The sequence below is a fragment of the Megachile rotundata genome, unplaced genomic scaffold (genome assembly GCF_050947335.1).
Source record: "Megachile rotundata isolate GNS110a unplaced genomic scaffold, iyMegRotu1 scaffold0205, whole genome shotgun sequence".
NCBI classification, from domain to species: domain Eukaryota; kingdom Metazoa; phylum Arthropoda; class Insecta; order Hymenoptera; family Megachilidae; genus Megachile; species Megachile rotundata.
Genome location: NW_027473502.1, coordinates 160,376 through 173,019, shown reverse-complemented (window position 1 = coordinate 173,019; position 12,644 = coordinate 160,376).

Here is a 12,644-nt window from a genome sequence, read left to right as displayed (position 1 = left end):
CATATTATGCTTATATGATCGATAGAACGACAATTACTATACTTATTACTCTTATTATTATCAATGTAACTCATATTATTAGCTATATTATGCTTATATGATCGATAGAACGACATTTACTAAACTTATTACACTCACTATTATCAATCTAACTCATATTATTAACCATATTATGCAGATATGATCGATAGAACGACAATTACTATACTCATTACTCTTATTATTATCAATCTAACTCATATTATTAGCCACATTATGCTTATATGATCGATAGTACGACAATTACTATACCCATTACTCTTACTATTATCAATCTAACTCATATTATTAGCCATATTCTGCTTATATGATCGATAGAACGACAATTACTATACTTATTACACTCACTATTATCAATCTAACTCATATTATTAGCCATATTATGCTTATATGATCGATAGAACGACAATTACTATACTTATTACACTTACTATTATCAATCTAACTCATATTATTAGCCATATTATGGTCATATGACCGATAGAACGACAATTACTATACTTATTACACTCACTATTACCAATCTAACTCATATGATTAACCATATTATGCAGATATGATCGATAGAACGACAATAACTATACACATTACTCTTATTATTATCTATCTAACTCATATTATTTCCATATTATGCTTATATGATCGATAGAGCGACAATTACTATACTTATTACACTCACTATTATCAATCTAACTCATATTATTAACCATATTATGCAGATATGATAGATAGAACGACAATTACTATACTCACTACTCTTATTATTATCAATCTAACTCATATTATTAGCCACATTATGCTTATATGATCGATAGTACGACAATTACTATACTTATTACACTCACTATTATCAATCTAACTCATATTATTAGCCATATTCTGCTTATATGATCGATAGAACGACAATTACTATACTTATTACACTCACTATTATCAATCTAACTCATATTATTAGCCATATTATGCTTATATGATCGATAGAACGACAATTACTATACTTATTACTCTTATTATTATCAATCTAACTCATATTATTAGCCATATTATGCTCATATGACCGATAGAACGACAATTACTATACTTATTACACTCACTATTACCAATCTAACTCATATTATTAACCATATTATGCAGATATGATCGATAGAACGACAATTACTATACTCACTTCTCTTATTATTATCAATCTAACTCATATTATTAGCCACATTATGCTTATATGATCGATAGTACGACAATTACTATACTCATTACTCTTACTATTATCAATATAACTCATATTATTAGCCATATTCTGCTTATATGATCGATAGAACGACAATTACTATACTTATTACACTCACTATTATCAATCTAACTCATATTATTGGCCATATTATGCTTATATGATCGATAGAACGACAGTTACTATACATATTACTCTTATTATTATCAATCTAACTCATATTATTAGCCATATTATGCTTATATGATCGATAGGACGACAATTACTATACTCATTACTGTTATTATTATCAATCTAACTCATATTATTAGGCATATTATGCTTATATGATCGATAGAACGATAATTACTATACATATTACTCTTATTATTATCAATCTGACTCATATTATTAGCCATATTATGCTTATATGATCGATAGGACGACAATTACTATACACATTACTGTTATTATTATCAATCTAACTCATATTATTAGTCATATTACGCAGATATGATCGATAGAACGACAATTACTATACTCATTACTCTTATTATTATCAATGTAACTCATATTATTAGCTATATTATGCTTATATGAGCGATAGAACGACATTTACTAAACTAATTACACTCACTATTACCAATCTAACTCATATGATTAACCATATTATGCAGATATGATCGATGGAACGACAATAACTATACACATTACTCTTATTATTATCTATCTAACTCATATTATTAGCCATATTATGCTTATATGATCGATAGAGCGACAATTACTATACTCATTACTCTTACTATTATCAATCTAACTCATATTATTAGCCATATTCTGCTTATATGATCGATAGAACGACAATTACTATACTTATTACACTCACTATTATCAACCTAACTCATATTATTAGCCATATTATGCTTATATGATCGATAGAACGACAATTACTATACTCATTACTGTTATTATTATCAATCTAACTCATATTATTAGCCATATTATGCTTATATGATCGATAGAACGACAATTACTATACTCATTACTCTTATTATTATCAATCTAACTCATATTATTAGCCATATTATGCTTATATGATCGATAGTACGACAATTAGTATACGCATTACTCTTACTATTATCAATCTAACTCATATTATTAGCCATATTCTGCTTATATGATCGATAGAACGACAATTACTGTACTTATTACACTCACTATTATCAATCTAACTCATATTATTAGCCATATTATGCTTATATGATCGATAGAACGACAGTTACTATACATATTGCTCTTATTATTATCAATCTAACTCATATTATTAGCCATATTATGCTTATATGATCGATAGGACGACAATTACTATACTCATTACTCTTACTATTATCAATCTAACTCATATTATTAGCCATATTCTGCTTATATGATCGATAGAACGACAATTACTATACTTATTACACTCACTATTATCAATCTAACTCATAATATTAGCCATATTATGCTTATATGATCGATAGAACGACAATTACTATACTCATTACTGTTATTATTATCAATCTAACTCATATTATTAGCCATATTCTGCTTATATGATCGATAGAACGACAATTACTATACTTATTACACTCACTATTATCAATCTAACTCATATTATTGGCCATATTATGCTTATATGATCGATAGAACGACAGTTACTATACATATTACTCTTATTATTATCAATCTAACTCATATTATTAGCCATATTATGCTTATATGATCGATAGGACGACAATTACTATACTCATTACTGTTATTATTATCAATCTAACTCATATTATTAGGCATATTATGCTTATATGATCGATAGAACGATAATTACTATACATATTACTCTTATTATTATCAATCTGACTCATATTATTAGCCATATTATGCTTATATGATCGATAGGACGACAATTACTATACACATTACTGTTATTATTATCAATCTAACTCATATTATTAGTCATATTACGCAGATATGATCGATAGAACGACAATTACTATACTCATTACTCTTATTATTATCAATGTAACTCATATTATTAGCTATATTATGCTTATATGAGCGATAGAACGACATTTACTAAACTAATTACACTCACTATTACCAATCTAACTCATATGATTAACCATATTATGCAGATATGATCGATGGAACGACAATAACTATACACATTACTCTTATTATTATCTATCTAACTCATATTATTAGCCATATTATGCTTATATGATCGATAGAGCGACAATTACTATACTCATTACTCTTACTATTATCAATCTAACTCATATTATTAGCCATATTCTGCTTATATGATCGATAGAACGACAATTACTATACTTATTACACTCACTATTATCAACCTAACTCATATTATTAGCCATATTATGCTTATATGATCGATAGAACGACAATTACTATACTCATTACTGTTATTATTATCAATCTAACTCATATTATTAGCCATATTATGCTTATATGATCGATAGAACGACAATTACTATACTCATTACTCTTATTATTATCAATCTAACTCATATTATTAGCCATATTATGCTTATATGATCGATAGTACGACAATTAGTATACGCATTACTCTTACTATTATCAATCTAACTCATATTATTAGCCATATTCTGCTTATATGATCGATAGAACGACAATTACTATACTTATTACACTCACTATTATCAATCTAACTCATATTATTAGCCATATTATGCTTATATGATCGATAGAACGACAGTTACTATACATATTGCTCTTATTATTATCAATCTAACTCATATTATTAGCCATATTATGCTTATATGATCGATAGGACGACAATTACTATACTCATTACTCTTACTATTATCAATCTAACTCATATTATTAGCCATATTCTGCTTATATGATCGATAGAACGACAATTACTATACTTATTACACTCACTATTATCAATCTAACTCATAATATTAGCCATATTATGCTTATATGATCGATAGAACGACAATTACTATACTCATTACTGTTATTATTATCAATCTAACTCATATTATTAGCCATATTATGCTTATATGATCGATAGAACGACAATTACTATACTCATTACTCTTATTATTATCAATCTAACTCATATTATTAGCCATATTATGCTTATATGATCGATAGTACGACAATTACTATACGCATTACTCTTACTATTATCAATCTAACTCATATTATTAGCCATATTCTGCTTATATGATCGATAGAACGACAATTACTATACTTATTACACTCACTATTATCAATCTAACTCATATTATTAGCCATATTATGCTTATATGATCGATAGAACGACAATTACTGTACTCATTACTCTTATTATTATCAATCTAACTCATATTATTAGCCATATTATGCTTATATGATCGATAGAACGACAATTACTATACTCATTACTGTTATTATTATCAATCTAACTCATATTATTAGTCATATTATGCAGATATGATCAATAGAACGACAATTACTATACTCATTACTCTTATTATTATCAATGTAACTCATATTATTAGCTATATTATGCTTATATGATCGATAGAACGACATTTACTAAACTTATTACACTCACTATTATCAATCTAACTCATATTATTAACCATATTATGCAGATATGATCGATAGAACGACAATTACTATACTTATTACTCTTATTATTATCAATCTAACTCATATTATTAGCCATATTATGGTCATATGACCGATAGAACGACAATTACTATACTTATTACACTCACTATTACCAATCTAACTCATATGATTAACCATATTATGCAGATATGATCGATGGAACGACAATAACTATACACATTACTCTTATTATTATCTATCTAACTCATATTATTAACCATATTATGCAGATATGATCGATAGAACGACAATTACTATACTCACTACTCTTATTATTATCAATCTAACTCATATTATTAGCCACATTATGCTTATATGATCGATAGTACGACAATTACTATACTTATTACACTGACTATTACCAATCTAACTCATATTATTAACCATATTATGCAGATATGATCGATAGAACGACAATTGCTAAACTTATTACACTCACTATTATCAATCTAACTCATATTATTAAACATATTCTGCAGATATGATCGATAGAACGACAATTACTATACTCATTACTCTTATTATTATCAATCTAACTCATATTATTAGCCATATTATGGTTATATGACCGATAGAACGACAATTACTATACTTATTACTCTTATTATTATCAATCTAACTCATATTATTAGCCACATTATGCTTATATGATCGATAGTACGACAATTACTATACTCATTACTCTTACTATTATCAATCTAACTCATATTATTAGCCATATTCTGCTTATATGATCGATAGAACGACAATTACTATACTTATTACACTCACTATTATCAATCTAACTCATAATATTAGCCATATCATGCTTATATGATCGATAGAACGACAATTACTATACTCATTACTGTTATTATTATCAATCTAACTCATATTATTAGCCATATTATGCTTATATGATCGATAGAACGACAATTACTATACTCATTACTCTTATTATTATCAATCTAACTCATATTATTAGCCATATTATGCTTATATGATCGATAGTACGACAATTACTATACGCATTACTCTTACTATTATCAATCTAACTCATATTATTAGCCATATTCTGCTTATATGATCGATAGAACGACAATTACTATACTTATTACACTCACTATTATCAATCTAACTCATATTATTAGCCATATTATGCTTATATGATCGATAGAACGACAATTACTGTACTCATTACTCTTATTATTATCAATCTAACTCATATTATTAGCCATATTATGCTTATATGATCGATAGAACGATAATTACTATATATATTACCCTTATTATTATCAATCTAACTCATATTATTAGCCATATTATGCTTATATGATCGATAGGACGACAATTGCTATACTCATTACTGTTATTATTATCAATCTAACTCATATTATTAGCCATATTATGCAGATATGATCAATAGAACGACAATTACTATACTCATTACTCTTATTATTATCAATCTAACTCATATTATTAGCCATATTATGCTTATATGATCGATAGAACGATAATTACTATATATATTACCCTTATTATTATCAATCTAACTCATATTATTAGCCATATTATGCTTATATGATCGATAGAACGACAATTACTATATATATTACCCTTATTATTATCAATCTAACTCATATTATTAGCCATATTATGCTTATATGATCGATAGAACGACAATTACTGTACTCATTACTCTTATTATTATCAATCTAACTCATATTATTAGCCATATTATGCTTATATGATCGATAGAACGATAATTACTATATATATTACCCTTATTATTATCAATCTAACTCATATTATTAGCCATATTATGCTTATATGATCGATAGAACGACAATTACTATACTCATTACTGTTATTATTATCAATCTAACTCATATTATTAGTCATATTATGCAGATATGATCAATAGAACGACAATTACTATACTCATTACTCTTATTATTATCAATGTAGCTCATATTATTAGCTATATTATGCTTATATGATCGATAGAGCGACATTTACTAAACTTATTACACTCACTATCATCAATCTAACTCATATTATTAACCATATTATGCAGATATGATCGATAGAACGACAATTACTATACTCATTACTCTTATTATTATCAATCTAACTCATATTATTAGCCATAATATGCTTATATGAACGATAGGACGACAATTACTATACTCATTACTGTTATTATTATGAATCTAACACATATTATTAGCCATATTATGCTTATATGATCGATAGAACGACAATTACTATACTTATTACTCTTATTATTATCAATGTAACTAATATTATTAGCTATATTATGCTTATATGATCGATAGAACGACATTTACTAAACTTATTACACTCACTATTATCAATGTAACTCATATTATTAACCATATTATGCAGATATGATCGATAGAACGACAATTACTATACTCATTACTCTTATTATTATCAATCTAACTCATATTATTAACCATATTATGCAGATATGATCGATAGAACGACAATTACTAGACTCATTACTCTTATTATTATCAATCTAACTCATATTATTAGCCATATTATGCTTATATGATCGATAGAACGACAATTACTATACTCATTACTCTTATTATTATCAATCTAACTCATATTATTAGCTATATTATGCTTATATGATCGATAGAACGACATTTACTAAACTTATTACACTCACTTTTATCAATCTAACTCATATTATTAGCCATATTATGCTTATATGATCGATAGAACGACAATTACTATACTTATTACTCTTGTTATTATCAATGTAACTCATATTATTAGCTATATTATGCTTATATGATCGATAGAACGACATTTACTAAACTTATTACACTCACTATTATCAATCTAACTCATATTATTAACCATATTATGCAGATATGATCGATAGAACGACAATTACTATACTCATTACTCTTATTATTATCAATGTAACTCATATTATTAACCATATTATGCAGATATGATCGATAGAACGACAATTACTATACTCATTACTCTTATTATTATCAATCTAACTCATATTATTAACCATATTATGCAGATATGATCGATAGAACGACAATTACTAGACTCATTACTCTTATTATTATCAATCTAACTCATATTATTAGCCATATTATGCTTATATGATCGATAGAACGACAATTACTATACTCATTACTCTTATTATTATCAATCTAACTCATATTATTAGCCATATTATGCTTATATGATCGATAGAACGACAATTACTGTACTCATTACTCTTATTATTATCAATCTAACTCATATTATTAGCCATATTATGCTTATATGATCGATAGAACGATAATTACTATATATATTACCCTTATTATTATCAATCTAACTCATATTATTAGCCATATTATGCTTATATGATCGATAGGACGACAATTGCTATACTCATTACTGTTATTATTATCAATCTAACTCATATTATTAGCCATATTATGCAGATATGATCAATAGAACGACAATTACTATACTCATTACTCTTATTATTATCAATCTAACTCATATTATTAGCCATATTATGCTTATATGATCGATAGAACGATAATTACTATATATATTACCCTTATTATTATCAATCTAACTCATATTATTAGCCATATTATGCTTATATGATCGATAGAACGACAATTACTATATATATTACCCTTATTATTATCAATCTAACTCATATTATTAGCCATATTATGCTTATATGATCGATAGAACGACAATTACTGTACTCATTACTCTTATTATTATCAATCTAACTCATATTATTAGCCATATTATGCTTATATGATCGATAGAACGATAATTACTATATATATTACCCTTATTATTATCAATCTAACTCATATTATTAGCCATATTATGCTTATATGATCGATAGAACGACAATTACTATACTCATTACTGTTATTATTATCAATCTAACTCATATTATTAGTCATATTATGCAGATATGATCAATAGAACGACAATTACTATACTCATTACTCTTATTATTATCAATGTAACTCATATTATTAGCTATATTATGCTTATATGATCGATAGAGCGACATTTACTAAACTTATTACACTCACTATCATCAATCTAACTCATATTATTAACCATATTATGCAGATATGATCGATAGAACGACAATTACTATACTCATTACTCTTATTATTATCAATCTAACTCATATTATTAGCCATAATATGCTTATATGAACGATAGGACGACAATTACTATACTCATTACTGTTATTATTATGAATCTAACTCATATTATTAGCCATATTATGCTTATATGATCGATTAGAACGACAATTACTATACTTATTACTCTTATTATTATCAATGTAACTAATATTATTAGCTATATTATGCTTATATGATCGATAGAACGACATTTACTAAACTTATTACACTCACTATTATCAATGTAACTCATATTATTAACCATATTATGCAGATATGATCGATAGAACGACAATTACTATACTCATTACTCTTATTATTATCAATCTAACTCATATTATTAACCATATTATGCAGATATGATCGATAGAACGACAATTACTAGACTCATTACTCTTATTATTATCAATCTAACTCATATTATTAGCCATATTATGCTTATATGATCGATAGAACGACAATTACTATACTCATTACTCTTATTATTATCAATCTAACTCATATTATTAGCTATATTATGCTTATATGATCGATAGAACGACATTTACTAAACTTATTACACTCGCTTTTATCAATCTAACTCATATTATTAGCCATATTATGCTTATATGATCGATAGAACGACAATTACTATACTTATTACTCTTGTTATTATCAATGTAACTCATATTATTAGCTATATTATGCTTATATGATCGATAGAACGACATTTACTAAACTTATTACACTCACTATTATCAATCTAACTCATATTATTAACCATATTATGCAGATATGATCGATAGAACGACAATTACTATACTCATTACTCTTATTATTATCAATGTAACTCATATTATTAACCATATTATGCAGATATGATCGATAGAACGACAATTACTATACTCATTACTCTTATTATTATCAATCTAACTCATATTATTAACCATATTATGCAGATATGATCGATAGAACGACAATTACTAGACTCATTACTCTTATTATTATCAATCTAACTCATATTATTAGCCATATTATGCTTATATGATCGATAGAACGACAATTACTATACTCATTACTCTTATTATTATCAATCTAACTCATATTATTAGCTATATTATGCTTATATGATCGATAGAACGACATTTACTAAACTTATTACACTCACTTTTATCAATCTAACTCATATTATTAGCCATATTATGCTTATATGATCGATAGAACGACAATTACTATACTCATTACTCTTATTATTATCAATCTAACTCATATTATTAGCCATATTATGCTTATATGATCGATAGAACGACAATTACTATACTCATTACTCTTGTTATTATCAATGTAACTCATATTATTAGCTATATTATGCTTATATGATCGATAGAACAACATTTACTAAACTTATTACACTCACTATTATCAATCTAACTCATATTATTAACCATATTATGCAGATATGATCGATAGAACGACAATTACTATACTCATTACTCTTATTATTATCAATCTAACTCATATTATTAGCCATATTATGCTTATATGATCGATAGGACGACAATTACTATACTCATTACTGTTATTATTATCAATCTAACTCATATTATTAGCCATATTATGCTTATATGATCGATAGTACGACAATTACTATACTCATTACTCTTATGATTATCAATCTAACTCATATTATTAGCCATATTATGGTTATATGACCGATAGAACGACAATTACTATACTTATTACTCTTATTATTATCAATCTAACTCATATTATTAGCCACATTATGCTTATATGATCGATAGTACGACAATTACTATACTCATTACTCTTACTATTATCAATCTAACTCATATTATTAGCCATATTCTGCTTATATGATCGATAGAACGACAATTACTATACTCATTACTCTTATTATTATCAATCTAACTCATATTATTAGCCATATTATGCTTATATGATCGATAGAACGACAATTACTATACTCATTACTCTTATTATTATCAATCTAACTCAAATTATTAGCCATATTCTGCTTATATGATCGATAGAACGACAATTACTATACTTATTACACTCACTATTATCAATCTAACTCATATTATTAGCCATATTCTGCTTATATGATCGATAGAACGACAATTACTATACTCATTACTCTTATTATTATCAATCTAACTCATATTATTAGCCATATTATGCTTATATGATCGATAGAACGACAATTACTATACTCATTACTCTTATTATTATCAATCTAACTCAAATTATTAGCCATATTCTGCTTATATGATCGATAGAACGACAATTACTATACTTATTACACTCACTATTATCAATCTAACTCATATTATTAGCCATATTATGCTTATATGATCGATAGAACGACAATTACTATACTTATTACTCTTATTATTATCAATCTAACTCATATTATTAGCCACATTATGCTTATATGATCGATAGTACGACAATTACTATACTCATTACTCTTACTATTATCAATCTAACTCATATTATTAGCCATATTATGCTTATATGATCGATAGAACGACAATTACTATACCCATTACTGTTATTATTATCAATCTAACTCATATTATTAGCCATATTATGCTTATATGATCGATAGAACGACAATTACTATTCTCATTACTCTTATTATTATCAATCTCACTCATATTATTAGCCATATTATGCTTATATTATCGATAGAACGACAATTACTAAACTTATTACACTCACTATTATCAATCTAACTCATATTATTAACCATATTATGCAGATATGATCGATAGAACGACAATTACTATACTGATTACTCTTATTATTATCAATCTAACTCCTATTATTAGTCATATTATGCAGATATGACCGATAGAACGACAATTACTATACTCATTACTCTTATTATTATCAATGTAACTCATATTATTAGCTATATTATGCTTATATGATCGATAGAACGACATTTACTAAACTTATTACACTCACTATTATCAATGTAACTCATATTATTAGCCATATTATGCTTATATGATCGATAGAATGACAATTACTGTACTTATTACTCTTATTATTATCAATCTAACTCATATTATTAGCCATATTATGCTTATATGATCGATAGAACGACAATTACTATACTCATTACTCTTATTATTATCAATCTCACTCATATTATTAGCCATATTATGCTTATATTATCGATAGAACGACAATTACTAAACTTATTACACTCACTGTTATCATTCTAACTAATATTATTAACCATATTATGCAGATATGATCGATAGAACGACAATTACTAGACTCATTACTCTTATTATTATCAAACTAACTCATATTATTAGCCACATTATGCTTTTATGATCGATAGTACGACAATTGCTATACTCATTACTCTTACTATTATCAATCTAACTCATATTATTAGCCATATTCTGCTTATATGATCGATAGGACGACAATTACTATACTCATTACTGTTATTATTATCAATCTAACTCATATTATTAGCCATATTATGCTTATATGATCGATAGGAC